Genomic DNA, 17,653 nt, shown 5'->3' on the forward strand with positions numbered 1-17,653 from the left:
CTGGTTCAAAGCAAGCGTTTCCAACACTGACGAGTGGTTGAGCTGAAGTTCATTTCATCACTTTGTTATTTGTTGTGTGAGAAAAACTTTACTTTACTAGAATGTTTTGTTGGAAATGATTTATAATCCAACATGTGTATCCTCATTGTCATTGTGGGTTGATGACTTGTTGTATGTAATCAATGGTACATTTGCATATGCGTCCATCAACTCACGCCTGCTAGAGGTGTCCATATGAACAGTGCTAGTGATTTTAGTTGCAAAAATAAGATAGTGCTAGTGATTTTTAGCTGCATATTTTGACAAATCGCAGTGTTACAAGGTTGACAAATGGCAATGTTACTAGATAAAAAATGTCAATCTTTCCTGTTTGACAAATGGAAACATACCCAAAATGACAGATGCAAATCTTAACCAATTGTTTCTACGTGGTTGCACACGGGTCATGCAAAACTACCGTTTGCATTGAAGGGATGCAGAAATCCTGCTCGGCACATTTTCCCTTTGCTTCCTGGGGAAGCTGTCGGTTTGCATACGGGTGTTCTAACTAAAACGTTTGCGATGAGTGTTTTATGTTTAAAAACCATTGACATTTTTTTCAAAAGAAAATCGTTTGATAAGTCTGTACATTAAGAGAGAGAAACGCAATTTTGTTCAACACATATCTTTCATTCAGTCACACTGTGAATTTATATTCATATGATCGAGAATTCGAGATACAGTATTAAACCCCAAAAAAACTATTTCCGGCGGCGGCGGAGGCGGCGTGCCGCGCCGTCGTTGTCGTTGTCGTCCTCTGGGACACCGTTGTTGACGTCTTCAAGGCAGCACAAAATGTTCTTCACATGTAAATCAAACATCATGTCGTCATGCGATCGACGGGCGGGGCGCGGGAGGATGGCAACTGGTGCCGCTGAGAGGTAGCGGTCAACAGCAGCGTCCCATGCCGCTGAGGGGAGCGCGCGCATGGGCACGGGCGCGGTGGGTGCAGCCAAACGCACGGGGACCGGCGCCGCGGTGGGTGGAGGGTCACGCACGGGCAGGGGCACGAGCGCGGCGGTTGTAGCCAAACGCATGGGGGCCGGCGCCACGGTGGGTGGAGGGGCGCGCACGGGCACAGGCACGGGCGCTGGCGCTGTCATGTACACGAGCTCGCGCGGGTCCGCGGAGACCTCACTGACGCCCGCGGCTTCCCGCTCTGCGATAGTGCTCGGCGACCAGCCCGTCAATGCTTGGGATGGTCGCTGGCGCGGGCGCGGGGATGGGAGCTGGGACGGGAGCGGGCTCAGCAACCGCCACGGCCAACTCGTTCTGGGCCATGTCCATGCGGCCCCATTCCTCCTTATTTTCTATCTCCTCCGGCTCGGAGTCGACTTCACCAAACTTGAAGACTAGTGGCAGATGATCATTCTGCGCCATGGCGTTGGTGGAGCTCTGCGGGAGGGAGGGGAATGGGAGGCGAATAGTAACGCCGCCCGTAACAGCGGCTCGGGCGCCATTAATAGAGAGGAAGGCGGGCAGCCATGGAAGTCAAAGGGCTTGCTTCCCAATGAGCCTGCGCAGCGTACAGATCGCACGCTTCCCGGTGAGCCTGCGCATTGGAGGACAGCTTCCACGCCTCTCGGCCAGCCTGCGCACCGGACTACGCTCGCACGCCTCCCGTTCAGTCAAGGTCAAGCAGCTGTCCGCACGGCACCTCCTATAGCCATTAAAACGAAGACACGTGGCATCACGTGAATGGTTAACTGAACGCACACGATTTGAATTATACAACCGTTTGAGATATTAAAGTCACAACTATTTTTTCAAAATGCGAGTCAAAGGTGCTCTGGTGTTATTCGAGTGCGCCTTCTCTCAAAATGGACACGAAAAATACCACAGGATGTCGGGTGCCATTCCACGAAAGCATGCCAAGTTTCATGAATTTCAGACGAGTTTTGGTTTTACTAGAATTTAAAAACAAAGTATCTCAACGTTTTGCCAGCAATCAACGGTGCCCTGGTGTTTGAGATTCATTCCAATTTCTTGCATAGGACCTAAGCATGCACCCAAGGACACAGATCTGAATTTTCAACCAATTTATATGCATTAGAGCATGTGCATGTAGTTCAAATTTGAATTATGCACATAAATGCATTGAAAACTCAATTAATGCATAAAAATGTCCAAACGAACCCTGAAAAATCCCAAAAATAGACACAAGACTCCTGTTGTTCTATGTTGACACGAGAATTTTTTTTTAAGCAATAAGAGGCAATGGATATCGTTTCGTCCCCAAAGGTGGGATGTTCCCTACCGAAACGATCACGCTTGTTGTGAGAAGCTCTGGTTTGTGAGAAGCATATCCCCAAACCTGCCCCAAATGGGACAAAAAATTACCACGGCATGTTGATGCCGCTCCATGATGGCATGCCAAGTTTCATGAATTTCAGACGAGCTTTGGATTTACTAGAATTTAAAAACCAGGCATCTCAATGTTTGCGGCCGAGTGACCATGGCAAGGTGTTTGACATTCATTCGCATTTCTTGCATGGGACCTAAGCGTGCACACAAGGACACAGATTTGAATTTTCAACCAACTTATATGCATTAGAGCATGTGCATGTAGTTCAAATTTGAATTATGCACATAAATGCATTGAAAACTCAGTTAATGCATAAAAATGTCCAAACGAACCCCGAAAAATCCCAAAAATTGACACAACACTCCTGTTGTTCTATGTTGACATGAGAAAAAATTTGAAAGCAATAAGGATATCGTTTCATCCCCAAAGGTGGGGTGTTCCCTACCGAAACCATTATGCTTGTTGTGAGAAGCATATACCCAAACCTACCCCAAATGGGACAAAAAATTTACCACGGCATGTTGATGCCGCTCCATGATGGCATGCCAGGTTTCATGAATTTCAGACGAGCTTTGGATTTACTAGAATTTAAAAACCAAGTATCTCAATGTTTGCGGCCGAGTGGCCGTGGCAAGGTGTTTGACATTCATTCCCATTTCTTGCATGGGACCTAAGCATGCAACCAAGGACACAGATTTGAATTTTCAACCAATTTATATGCACTGGAGCATGTGCATGTAGTTCAAATTTGAATTATGCACATGAATGCATTGAAAATTCACTTAATGCATAAAAATGTCCAAACGAACCCTGAATAATTCCAATTCTTTTATGACACACATATAGTTGCATGTTCACTGCAGATAAAAGGTCTAGCAATTCAAACACCGTCCATTTCCGCTGTGACCCCATTATGTAATTCAAATAAAGACGAAAAATCAAGTAGATCCCACATAGTTTATTATAACCAACCGTGTGAGATGCAGCACAAAATATCTTGGAGCACCGTCGGAGTATAGTACGCATACGGCTTACATGAGAAGGTGCGACGACTACAGTCCACGGCCCGCTCTAAATAAGCGACCGTGTCTGATGACACTTTGCGCGCCAGTTTTTCCGCTGAAGCGATTCCAAATTTTCGCCTTCCGCGGAAATATCTACCTCCCTGCCCCCTCCCCCTTACCAAAAGCCACATTTCCCCTGTTTCCGCCTTCCTATCCAAGTTGAAACCTTCACTCCTTGCTTGCAGCGCCGCCTCCTCGCTGGCGACCCTCCTTCACGCTGCTCGGCCTCGCCTATCCAGGCAGGTAATCACACCGACCCCCATCCTCCTCCTCCTTCCACATCCCACGTGCTCCGACCGCCGGCGCGAGCGCGACACCTTCCACCCAAATCACCGACCCCTCCACCAAATAAGCGCCGGCCTAAGCCATGGTGCACGCAGTATAGCCAGGATCTCAAGGAGCATTTGGCAGCGGAGAAGCAAATCGCTACCGCACGCGCGGATGAGGTCGCGATGGCTGCCATTCGTGCCCACCCCCAGATCCAGAGCGGCTCAGGCAACTCACCACTATAATGAGGGCACCCACGATGCGGAGGCCTCGCCCTCTTCCATGTCCAAGGAGCCAATCAACATCGATATCTCCGACAATGAGGAGTAGCTTGTCTTATTAGCTCACTATAAGGACCCATGTTCAGTTTCCTAGCTACTGCCTTTCCTTAACAAATTCTAGTGAATTGTGCTATCTACTTTTACCATGCAATCTTCTGCTATAGTGTATATGTTCTATATGTCGTGCAATGTGATGTTTAGTTAACTGCTTGGTTCAATTATGCAAATGTGATGTCCAATTCTTCAGGGTGCAATATTTCCAAGTTGTTACGAGTATTTTATATTGTGCAATGTGGTGCTCAGTTAACGTTTGGTTTATTTGTTGTGGTGCTTAGTTAACTGCTTGGTTCAATTCTGCAATGCGATGTTCAATTGTTGTGGCTGCATTCTGTTATTGTATACCATGTGAGAAATAAATCAAATTTGGATGTACTAAATACATGAGAAACAAATACAATTGCTATATTTCCAAGTTGTTAAGCATGCTTGGTTTGGTTAACTGTCTGATCTTCTATTACGAGTATGTTATATTGTGCAATGTGGTGCTCAGTTAATGTTTGGTTCATTTGTTGTGGTGTTTGGTTAACCGCATGGTTCAATTCTGCAATGCGATGTTCAATTGTTGTTGCTACATTCTGTTATTGTATACCATGTGAGAAATAAATCGAATTTGGTTGTACTAAATACATGAGAAACAAATACAATTGCTATATTTCCAAGTTGGTAAGCATGCTTGGTTTGGTTAACTGTCTGATCTTCTATTAGGAGTATGTTATATTGTGCAATGTAGTGCTCAGTTAACGTTTGATTCATTTGTTGTGGTGTTTAGTTAACTGCTTGGTTCAATTCTGCAATGCGATGTTCAATTGTTGTGGCTGCATTATGTTATTGTATACCATGTGAGGAATAAATTGAATTTGGTTGCACTTAATACATGAGAAACATATACAAGTGCTATATTCCCTAGTTCTTAATCATGCTTGGTTTGGATAAATGGGTTTTCCATGTGGCTTGAATTAATCTGATGAATCTGCAATGTGCTTATTTATCATCAACATATTTTACTGATAGCATGTGAACCCTTACTTAACGTGATGACTAACTACCTTATATGTGTTGCAGGGAAACAATGGGAAGCACTGAGGTTTACAAGATGGTACTAACTATTATACCTTGCCTTTTTTTATTCCTTTGCCCCATTTCCAATATAGAGAATATATTTATGCACATCCTTGTTTTCAGGGTTCACTGATGATTACCTCTCAAACCACCACTGTGGTCAGTAGGCGAGGAAAGTTTTCATATAACACCCACGGTTCAATACTGAAGTGTTCCCGAAGAGCTCGAAGGATGGGCGGTCAATCATCCACAGGCACTAGCCTAAAGTTGCAAAGACCTTCAACATGAATGAAGGCTCAATATTCGCCTTCCACTTCAGCAGTTTTCCAGATGAGATGCATCTCTCTATGTACTGTCTATGATGCTAATTTCGAAAGGTTCTAGATGTTGCATGTGAAACTTGCTATTGGTGCAGTTGTGTAATGGGGTAGCTGAGTGCTTAAGCTATATCATGTTGTACTCTGATGTATTTCAATTATGAAATCCTGCTTCCTTAATATGGAAATGGAATATATTATGTGCTTATTATGAATGTCAATTAGATTAGTAAATGGATTATTAATAATAGGGCAATTAGCCCGCTAATTGGCCAATTAGCTTGCTAATTGGGTTTTTCTATCGCAAACGGTTATTGAGAAAACACCATGGGCGATGACCTCAGGCAACGCACACAGTTTCTAGGAACAAACCGTGTTGGATCAGTGAACAATCACACACGACATTCTCTTGAAAATTGTTTGCATTATGCCACCTTGCGCAAATGTTTTCCTTGGAGTGACTGTGTGGGATGTATATACGAACGGAAATGTTTAGCGAGGACTAACTGTGTGGGATGTACTTACGACCAGAAACGATTTCGCCTATATAATTGTATTTTTTAGCACTATTGTACGTATAACCGTATTTCGTCGCTCGCCGGTCGCACACGACCTCATTTTGCTGAGCGTGTGTGCCGGGAGGGCATATCCCCGACGGTTTCTGGGTCGTGTGGGCAGGACCCCCCTATCGCCCACACTCAGTAGGTGACGGTTCCGAACGGCGTCGCGGAAAGGGGTTAAAAACCGTTTGTCTAGCACCGACATGTACCGGTGTAGGGTTTGAGATGAGATGGTGTTGTTGAAGATGTTGATGGAGATTGCCCTCCCCAAGATGGGAGAGTTGTTGGTGATGATGATGACGATGATTTCCCCCTCCGGGAGGGAAGTTACCCCGGCGGAATCGCTCCGTCAGAGGGCAAAAGTGCTCCTGCCCAAGTTCCGCCTCGAGACGGCGGCGCTCCGTCCCAAAAGTCGTCTCATTTTTTCTAGGTCAAAATGACCTATATACTAGAAGATGGGCACTGGAGGTGGGCCTGGGTGAGCACAACCCACCAGGGCGCGCCTGGGCTCCCTGGCGTGCCCAGGTGTGTTGTGCCCACCTGGTGGGCCCCCTGGTAGTTATTTGCTCCAATATTCCTCATATATTTGATAAAAAAATCTCCATGAAGTTTCAGCTTGTTTGGAGTTGTGCAGAATAGGTGGCCTGATGTAGCTTTTCCAGGTCCAGATTTCCAGCTGTCGGAATTCTCCCTCTTTGTGTATACCACTACTGGAATCAGCTTCTTTGCCGTCCGCCATGGCGGACGGCAAAGGCATAGATCACGGACGGCAAACTTCTCTGTCGTCCGCTAGCGGACGGCAAACTGTCCGGATGAACGCCTGCCAGCAAAGGCCATGTTTGTCGTCCGCTTCTTAGAAACGGACGGCAAAGGAATACGCCGTCCACCATCCGAGGCCAGCAGACGGAAAAGATAGCTGACGGCAGTGCGGTGGCGTGAGAGCCGTTAGGGGGTTAACGGCGATCTTTGCCGTCTGCCAGCAGACGGCAAAGAGTAAAAGATCTTTACCGTCCGCTGGCGGACGGCAAAGAGCCCAGCTAGGCAGCACTGGGAAGCTGCCACATGTCCAGATATGCCGTCCGCCAGCAGACGGCAAAGAGGTTTGAATCATTACCGTCTGCTGGCGGGCGGCATAGCTGGTCAATTTGCCGTCCGTCCGCAGACGGCAAAATGACCAAATAGGCAGCCAGTGTTCCCAGTTTGCACAGGTGACTGCCACGTGTCCGCTTTGCCGTCTGCTAGCGGACGGCAAAGCTCTTTTCCGTCTAGTAGCAGACGGCAAAGAGGCTATATATCCCCTGTTTTTATTTAAATCCAATTAATTATACATGGTTTCAAACACAGATATAAAGCATACATATCCAACATATCCAACAGCATATCCAACAACATATTTCATCCAATCCAACAACATAGTTCAACAAAGTCCAACATATCCATATATACATAACCAGAAACAAGTTTCCAACAACATATGCATATAGACATACATATCCAAACAAGTTTTCATAAACAACAAGGAAGCACCACAAGAATAGTACACTCCATGAATCCAAGCTTCCTCATGTAAAGCAAATCTGCAAATTGGGAAAGATGAAAGTTAGAAGAAGAAGAAGACTAGTTAGAAGAAGAAGAAGAAGAAGATTTTTTTTCTTCTCTTTCTTTTTCTCCTCTCCTCTTCTTTATCTTCTTCTTCTAACTAAGGTAGGTAAAAATGTCATTTTATTGCTAAGCTAGGTAAAAATGCTAAGTGTAGGTCATTTTAGAGCTAAGGTAGGTAAATAGGTCATTTTGGAGCTTAGTAAGGTTATTATGTCATTTTCGAGGAAAATAAGCTAAGTCTATATCATTTCGGAGCTAACAAAGATTATCATGCCATTTTTTACCTAAGTATGCTAAGTATGTCATAAATGAACTGAATAAGCTAAGTATAGCTTATTTTTTATCTAAATTAGGTAATTATGCCATTTAGGAGGAAAATAAGCTAAGTATCCATTTGTAAAGCAAAACACTAGAGAAAACTTACCCTCATCACAACAAATGTGATGAACGCAACTAAGGTAACAATTGATCCAACGGCGTAATTATACCAAGCCTCATTATCAATGGCATATTTTCTAATCTTCTTAAGCTTCAGGCGCATTGCATCCATCTTCAAGCGCATTGCATTCATCTTCATCTTGTGATCATCGATGGCATCGGCAACATACAACTCCAATGTCATCTTCTCTTCTTCAATTCTTTTAATTTTTTCTTTCAAATACTCATTTTCTTTTTCAACTAAATTTAACTTCTCGACAAGAGGGTCCGTTTCAAATTCCGGTTCACATACCTCCTAGATTAAAATATCTCTATGTCAACTTGATGGCCATAATTGTCATAAATGCGAAATGCAACAAATAGTTATGAAAGAGAATTTACCACATCCGAATCATAAAGCGGGCGAGGGCCGACCGGGACGGAAATCAAGACCATGGCACTATGTATAAGAAACAATCATACAAAGTAAGAAAATTATAAATACCAACTATATAAAGCATACAATCATACAAATAACTATATAAATCAAGTACAACATAAAAATTTGAATACCTAATAATCATTATCGGTAATGACGTGCTCGTCATCATCATTAATAAAAGCATCATCATCATCACTATCGGTAATGACGTGCTCATCATCATCATTAATAAATGCATCATCATGTGGAAGGCCACCTTTACGTAATCGTTCAAGCATTGACAGGTCATCTGCAGCAGTAACTTCTTCTTCTTCCGGCTCTTCTTGTTCCAGCTCAGGGGTGAAGTCGGATTCACTATCGTTGTCTACTTCAATGTTCTGGGTGGAGTAGAGCGGTTCTTGAAACGTTTTTTGGAAAGACGTGTTTTTTGGAAGAATTCTCCTTCGTTATATGTGTCTTGGTTAATGTGAGGTTCATAATACTTTTCATTGGGGGGAGGTGGTCTAACACGTGGCGGCACTTCATAAACGACGTCCCAACCACTGAGATTTGGATCACTTTGACAGGCCCACGGTAGATAGAAAACTTGGGTTGCCTGTTGAGCCGTAATATAGACATCGGGAACATCCAAATGGGTGCTTTGTTTGATTTCAACTAGCCCTATATGTTCATGAGTCCTTCTAGTCTCCCTCGGCTGGAACCAATAACATCTGAAGACTACGACGTTTGGTGGGTTTTCACCATAGAATTCAAGTTCATAAATTGCTTCAACTCTTCCATAATACTCGATACCTCCTTCGCCGATAGCAGAGACACAACAATTTGTAGACTTTCGGTCGGCCATAGATAGCTCTTTGCCATAGGTACGAAAGCGATACCCGTTGATGTCGTATTTGTCAAATGAACGGACCTTATAGTCAAAACCATTAGCTACTTGTCTCAATTCGGCATCCATAATCTCTGAATTAGCCTACAAGTTTAATACGAAAGGATTGTTGCATTAGTCGCAAATTAGCCAAAGAAAAGAAAGGGTCTAATGGAAATTACCGATTTTTGAACCAAGAGATGAAACCGGGAAATTCGGCTCCTTGTTTTGCCAGAAGCTCATACTCTTCGACGGAATCCTTTTGGATCACCGCTCCATACGAGAATATGGCGACGTATCGACTGCATCAAAAATCCAGGAATAAGAGAAGTTCAAAGGAATTAGAAGTTGTGAAACAATGTACCGAGATCTTACTCGATGTACAGTCGCACTTCTGTTAGGTTGTTGAAGAGATACAGCGAAATGGTCCGCCATTCTTCAACATCCAACCTTACTGGTTTCCAACCACCGGCTGGTGCGAGATTCCCTTTGAATAGGCTGAGGTTGGATTGACCCTTTTGAGGTTCGTCAGCATTGTACCAAGGCTTCGGATTATGCAAATGACGATTTTTGGCTTCGTAGTGTGCGGTCACGAAGTTTGCCGCGTCCTCAGTGATAAATGCCTCCACCACCGATGCTTCTATTCTACGTTTATTTTTACATTTTTCTCGAAGCGTCTTCTGCATCCTCTCAGTTGAGTAGCACCAACGATTTTGCACGGGCCCTCCCAATCGTGCCTTGGTCGGGAGATGCAAAATCAAGTGTTGCATTGGATTAAAGAAGCTTGGCGGAAAGATCTTCTCTAACTTGCAGATCAACTCCGGCGCCAACTATTCCATTTCTTCGGAGGCCAGGCAATAGTTCTTTCGCACAAAGAACACGGAAGAAATAGCTCAGCTCTGCCAGTACTAGCCATTCATCCTCAGGGATGAAGCCACGCAACATCACCGGCATTATCCGCTCAATCCATATGTGCCAATCATGACTTTTTAGACCAAATATTTTCAATTTTTGAAGACTCGCTCCCCTCTTTAGATTTGCTGCATACCCATCGGGGAACATCAACTGCATTTTCACCCACAAAATAATTTCCTTCATAGCTGGCCTTCCAAGATTGAACCATGCCTTTCGCTTCGTCCAGTTGATCCCCTTTCCTTTCGGTTCTTTCATGTTTTGTAACGGTCTATCACATAGCTCCTCTTGATCGACTCTAGCCTTAGTATTATCCTTTGATTTCCCCTCTATGCCGAACAATGTACCAAAAATGGCTTCGGCGATATTCTTTTCAGTGTGCATCACGTCGATGTTGTGTGGGCAAAGGAGGTCTTTGAAGTAAGGCAGATCCCAGAAGCATGTCTTGTGAGTCCAGGCGTGTTCCTTATTATACCCCTTGAAATACCCTGGACGCTCTGGATCTGGCTCGAGAGCGTTTAACTGATCTAGGGTCTGTTGGCCTGTCAACGCAGGTGGTGCAGAGTGTTTGACAACTCTACCTTTGATGAAGTTCTTCTTGTCTTTCCTGAACTTATGGCCAGGATGTAGAAACGGTCTATGCAAGTCGAAGCAACTATACTTGCGCCCTGCCGTCAGCCAACGAAACTCAAGAGCTCCCTTGCATGTGGGGCACGGGAACCTTCCATGCACACACCAGCCAACGAATAGCGCATACGCCGGCAAGTCATGCATCGAGTACATGTACCAGGCACGCATTATGAAGTTCTGTTTGCTAAAGGCGTCGTATGTCTTGAACCCATTATCCCAAGCTTCTTGCAATTCGTCCTTAAGCGGCTGCATGTACACATTCATATTCTTCCCTGGATAGTTGGGACCTGCAATTATCAACGTCAGGAAAATATTCTTTCGTTGCATAATCTGCCCGGGGGGAGATTGAGTGGAATGACAAACACGGGCCAACAGCTGTATGGGGCTGCCATCTGACCAAACACACTGAACCCATCTGTGCTGACGGCGACTCGAGGATGCCTTGGATCTGCCATTTTTTCCTTATGTAATGCATCGAAGCGCTTCCACGCTTCACCATCCGATGTGTGCACCATCATCACATTCCCATCTGCATCTAGTTCGGTTCTTTTGCCCGTTCTGTGCCATGTCATCTGTCTGGCCGTCTCTTCGACCATGAAAAGACGTTGAAGTCTTGGTACCATTGGCATATACCGAAGAACATTAACGGGAATTTTGGTCTGTGTCTTCTCACCCATACTGTTGTCTACCACAACATACCTGGAAGAATTGCAAATGCGACAATAGTTCAAGTCCTTATACTGAAGCCTAAATAAGACACATCCTTTCTCACAGGCATGTATCTTCTCATAGGGCATCTTAAGAGCACGGAGGATTTTGTATGACTGGTACAGGTTTGGAGGTAGCACATGTCCTTTGGGTAGAAATCGTCCGAATACTGTCATCATCGCGTCGTAGCATTCTCTGCCCAAGTTGAATTGAGCCTTCAAAGCCATTATTTGTGAGATGGCATCCAGCTGACAAAGCTCAGTGTGCTCGTGGAGAGGACGTTTTGAGGACTCCAACATTTCAGTGAAGGCCTTTGCAGATTCCTCCATCTCCTCGTCCGAGTCCAGAGCATCGTCAAAGTCTTGCACCATGTCTGCGGTCCCGGTACCATGCTCGTCGGTGCGACGACGAACCTCGGCTCTGGCGCGTTGGGCAGACTCACCATGTAATGTCCAGACCGTGTAACCAGGCGTAAAACCAAACTTCTGCAGGTCTTTACTCATTTCAAGCTCGTCCCTCTTTTTATAGTTGTCGCAACGGTCACAGGGGCACCAGCTAAATTCCTGGCCATTTGCAAATGCGGCTCTAACAAACCCCTTGGTTTTTGTTAACCATTCCTCGGTCCAAACTTTCTGACTTGTGTAACCGGTGTACATCCATGCACGATCACTCATATTGACTTCCTACTGGACACACAAGAAATATATACATAATTAAGCAAACCATATCCATCAGTTAATGGAGTTTGTTAGTTTTATTACGTCCATGCAACCTACACGCTAATAGGTAAAGATAGGTCCTAATCCCACCCGAGTATGTGTAGATCGGGTTCGTTTTCCCATGCTCTGCTCCGGATCCGACGCAAAATTTCGGCAGCACCTCCCCGCTATTCTCCTGATACACGTCTCGGCAATAAGCAGAGAGAATGTGTACCCGGAGAACAACAGGGAGGCACTGACGAAATTTTGCATCAGATCCGGAGCTGAGCATATGGGAAAACGAACCCAATCTACACATACTCGGGCTGTCCATGGATAACGTTGGACAATTCGAAAGAATCACGATTATAAATATGCAAATGCATGCATATTTATAGATGTAACCCTTTCGAACGGGAGACGCTTAGTGGTTACGCATACTGATGATTGACACCTATAGCTAGCAAGTTTCATCAGCACGAAGACCGGAACAAAGCAAATGAAGGGGGGGAGGAGGAGATGTCATTTGTGCTCACCAACGAATGCAGGGGCGGAGCTCGTCAAACACTAGACCCTCGCAACGACGAAATACCTGCATATTTAAATCGAAAGATGAGTAACATAGCAAGTATTCGACACCGACGGCCACATGTACCTCGCACTGACGATACTTGCTATTTACGGTACCATCGACACCGAGGAACCCGCTAACCCGCTCGTCCCTGGGTAAACTAAATAGCAACTACCATCGGTGCAAGGTACATGAGACGGTCGGCGTTGAACACTAGATCCACATCCCACAAGTGAAGCCGGCGCCCAGCGTCCTGCAACAATAGTTCTGGTGGCCGATGACGGTCGAACACCTTGGCGAATTTTTCTGGCAGCCTCTGCGATGAGGATTAAAGCCAAGTTTATTTCAAACAACCAAACCGACTTGAGTCAGTTTGGGCGTTTCAAGTTTCAACACTTAGCTTTCAATCATCATCTCTGAGGCTGCCAGACAAATTCAAAATGGTGTTCGACCGCCATCGACGCCGAGAACTGTTGCTTTGGGACCGCCATCGACCGCCAGACAATTAACCTAAACTAAACTAAATAAACTAAACTAACCTAAACTAAACAAATATAAACTAAATCTAAAAAAACAGAAGAAAAACTCACAACGATGAGGGGCGGGGCGGCGGCGGGGCAGGGCCGGGCGGTGCGATCGGGTGGTGCGGTGCGGCCGGGCGGCGGCGGCTCGGGACGGGGGCGGGGCGGTGCGAAGCGGGCGGGCGGGGCGTAGCGGCCGCTGGCGGCGGCTCGTCTGGGCGGCGACGGCTCGGGACAGGCGGGGCGGGGCGGCCGACGACGTGGGTGGTGCGGGGCGGGGGCGGCTCAGGCGCGGTCGGACGGGCGGGGCGGCGCGGCCGGCGGCGGCGGCTCGGCTGGGCGGGGCGAGCGGCGGCAAGGGTGAGGGGTCGGGGTGGCTCGGGCAGGGAGAGAGAGGGAATGGACAGATCAGGCGCGGGCGCGGCCCCTTATGTGCTAGGTCACAGCTCTTTGCGGGGGGAAACGGATGAACTAACGGCCATCTTCTTTGCCGTCCGCTGACGGACGGCAAAGATGTTTTGCCGTCAGCCAGCAGACGGTAAAGAAGATGGCCGTTAGGTCGCCCTCGTACGCCCGCCACCCACCCTCTTTGCCGTCAGCTAGCGGACGGCAAAGCTTCTTTGCCATCCGCTAGCAGACGGCAAAGATATGCTGATGGCAAATCCATCCTTTGTCGTCCGCTGCCTCTTTGCCGTCAGTTTTCTGGTGGCTAATGGCAAAGCCTTTCTTTGCCGTCCGCTAGCTGACGGCAAAGAAGAGGTAGACGGCAAAGAAGTGGATTCCAGTAGTGTACCTTGCATATTATGAGAGAAAAGGCATTAGAATTACTCCAAAAAGCAATATTATTGATAAAAACGTCATAAATAACAGTAAGAAAACATGATGCAAAATGGACGTATCAACTCCCCCAAGCTTAGACCTCGTTTGTCCTCAAGCGAAAACCGAAATCGAAAAACATGTCCACATGCTTAGAGAGAGAGGTGTCGATAAAAACAAAATATGGACATAGAAGCATCATGTAGATTATTATAACAGCAACCAAATTAAACATAAGACTTTTATCATAGAACTTTTATCATATACTTCTCATGAATGAGTAACAGTTCATCACACAATCGAAGTATAAAGCAAAAACTCTATTAAAAACTAACAAACTATGTTCTCAATCAACTTTGCAACTACAATTCATCATCTTTTCAGGAAGGGTCACGTATCGGAGCCTTTAGGCAAGTCCACATACTCAACCATCGTATAGTCTTCTATGATTGCTACTCACCGCATACACATGAGCAAATTGTTTCAACCGAACGCATAAGAAGATAGGGGCTTATAGTTTCGCCTCCCAACGTATTCACCTCAAGGGTGATGTCAACAATAATAACTCATGCTACCCATATTCAACTGGACATATGTGCCTAGATCTTTCCTCACCACATGATGCTTGCCAAAGGAGAAAATAAAAAGGAATAGAGAGAAAACTTTGACTCTTTGCATAAAAGTAAATTCATAAAAGTAAAAGATAGGCCCTTCGCAGAGGGAAGCAGAGGTTGCCATGTGCTTATTTGTTTGTATGCTCAACCCCTTAGTGCAAAAGAATGTCACGTTGCATTGCCTCTTGTGATAGCGACCTTTATTATGCAGTCTGTCGCTTTTATTCTTCACCATCACAAGTTCCTGCAACGCTCAATTTTCTCTTACACTAAATGATCTCACACATTTAGAAGAAATTTTTATTGCCTTTTTGCACCGATGACAACTTACTTGAGGGATCTTGCTCAATTCCTAGGTAGGTATGGTGGACACTTGAAAATAAGATTTGGGTTTATGGGTTTTTGGATGCACAAGTGGTATCTCTACTTAGTGCGGAATTTTTGGCTAGCAAGATAGGGGGAAAGCACCACATGTTAAAGGATCTATGACAATATGACTTCTATGTGAATATAAACAAATATAAATCATTAAGTTGTCTTCCTTGTCCAACGTCAACAATTTTGGCATGTAATATTTTGATGGGGGCTCACAATCACAAAAGATTTCCAGGATAGTATATTTATATGTGAATCTTCTCTTCCCTTATTAATTCTTTCATGAGTTGCATCACTGAATAATGATATGTTTGTCAATCTCTAATAAAATTGTCTACTTATACTTTTCCTTATGTGGTGCCATCACCTACCATAAGATTAGTATATGATCCTCTTGATTTATTTCCTTTCTTTTTATTTATATCCTTTCCTTTTATTTATTTCCTTTCTTTTAATTGCAACAAGAAAGTAAAGAAAGCAAAAACTCACACTAAACTTTATTATATATCTTGTACACGATTACAAGGATAGGTCACTAAGCAAACTCTCAAAGAAAGGATCGAATTAAACTTTTATTCATCTAAAGCAAAAGATTGAACTAAAATAAGTAAAGGCAAAAGATAGTGGGGATGATACGATACCGGGGCACCTCCCCAAGCTTGGCAAAAGCCAAGGGAGTGCCCATTCCCGATACTCAATTCTTTTTTTGTGGTGAATAAGATGGTGGTGGTGATGATGATGTAGAGGGTTTGCCCTTCTTAGCTTACTCTTAAGGATGGAATTTTCCTTCTTCCTTAGCTTACGCTTGAGGATGGAATTTTCCTCCTTCAATTCACCGACCTCCTGCTCGAGCTCCAGTACCCTCTTACATAAGTCCTGCTTGCATTCCTACAAAAGGCGAAAAGGTATGAACTGAACCTTAGGCCTCTTTGCTTTATTGCGGAGGCTTGACTTCTTGAATTCCACATGCATGTCCCCAGGTTGAGGTAGCGGAGGTTCGTCCTCATCTGAGCTCGTCTCATGCTTCTCCTTAGGATAATAGTCCTCCTCTTCCTCCGTGGTCCAGCCATAGTGCTCTACATCCCCATAAGACTTAGGTTTGTGATGAAATCGGCAGCATAGCTCTCACCCTCGGAGTCTTGGGATGACATATTTTCAGATCTGTCAGGAGAAACAGCAAGGAAAATAAAACAGAAGATTTCTCCGAGATACGGTGGTTAACAGGTTCGGGGGGGCATATATAGATTTTTTATCTTGGGGTACAAGCAAACTGTAGAAAAATGGAGTCCGGAAGGTACGCCGGTGGGCACAACCCACCTGGGCGTGCCTGGTGTCTTATGCCCACCAGGGTACGCTTCTTGGAAGTTTCTTATTTTTCTATTTTTCTAAATATTCCAAAACCGACAAAAAATATTTTTGCGGATTTTTCGGAGTCCGTTTACTTACCGTATCACGTACCTCCTTATTTTCATGATTCTGGAGTGTTCCAGAAGGACTCTTTTATGTGTTCTTCCGGTGTCAAAGTTTGGATAATATCACTTTCAACATTAATAGGCGTACCTGGGATATAATGTTTTATTCGTTGCCCATTGACAACCTTCGGGTTAGTACCTTCGGCATTATTTATTTGGGATAATTAGATTTATGCCCCTAGTTGTGTCCCACTCGTCTGTTTTACCCCTAGTTCCCAAAAGTCACTGGTTCTGTCCAAGTCACTTTGCTCCTATTATGCTTTTGCCCTTTGACCATTTGACCATCAGTTTGAAAACTTCATAACTAATTCATACTAAATCAGAAAAATGCAAATAAGATACCAAAATGTTCAGAAAAACATCACCAATATGTCAGTGTCATTTGCATTCATGGAAAAAGTGTTGGAAAGTGCCCATCCGAGTTTTAGCTCTTATGCTACCACCATGAATAGTAAAATCTAAAAAAGTGCAAAAAATTTGGTGGCAAAGAATGATAAATATTTTAATTGTCTGCCAAGTTTCATCAGGGAATAACATTCGTGGGTGCCGCGGCAAAAAAACAATCAGCACTCCAAAATAGATTATTTTTTTGCCACGACTTCCATGAATGTCGTTCCCTAATGAAACTTGGCAAGAACTTAGAACATTTGTTGTTCTTCGCCACCATATTTTTTTGAATTTTTTAGAGTTCACTATTCACGGTGGTATCAGAAGAGCTAAAACTTGGATGTGCACTTTCCAACACTTTTTTCATGAATGCAAATGACACTGACATATAGGTGATGTTTTTCTGAACATTTTGGTATCCTATTTGCATTTTTCTGATTTAGTATGAATTAGTTATGAAGTTTTCAAACTGACGGTCAAATGATCAAAGGGCAAAAGCATAAGAGGAGCAACGTGACTTGGACAGAACCGGTGACTTTTGGGAATTAGGGGTAAAACAGACGAGTGGGACACAACTAGGGGCATAAATCTAATTATCCCTATTTATTTTGATGGCTCCAGACCAATAAACCTCCTTGATAACATAGGGGCCTTCCCATTTTGAGAGGAGT

This window comes from Triticum aestivum, chromosome 7D (assembly GCF_018294505.1).
Source record: "Triticum aestivum cultivar Chinese Spring chromosome 7D, IWGSC CS RefSeq v2.1, whole genome shotgun sequence".
Taxonomy (NCBI): domain Eukaryota; kingdom Viridiplantae; phylum Streptophyta; class Magnoliopsida; order Poales; family Poaceae; genus Triticum; species Triticum aestivum.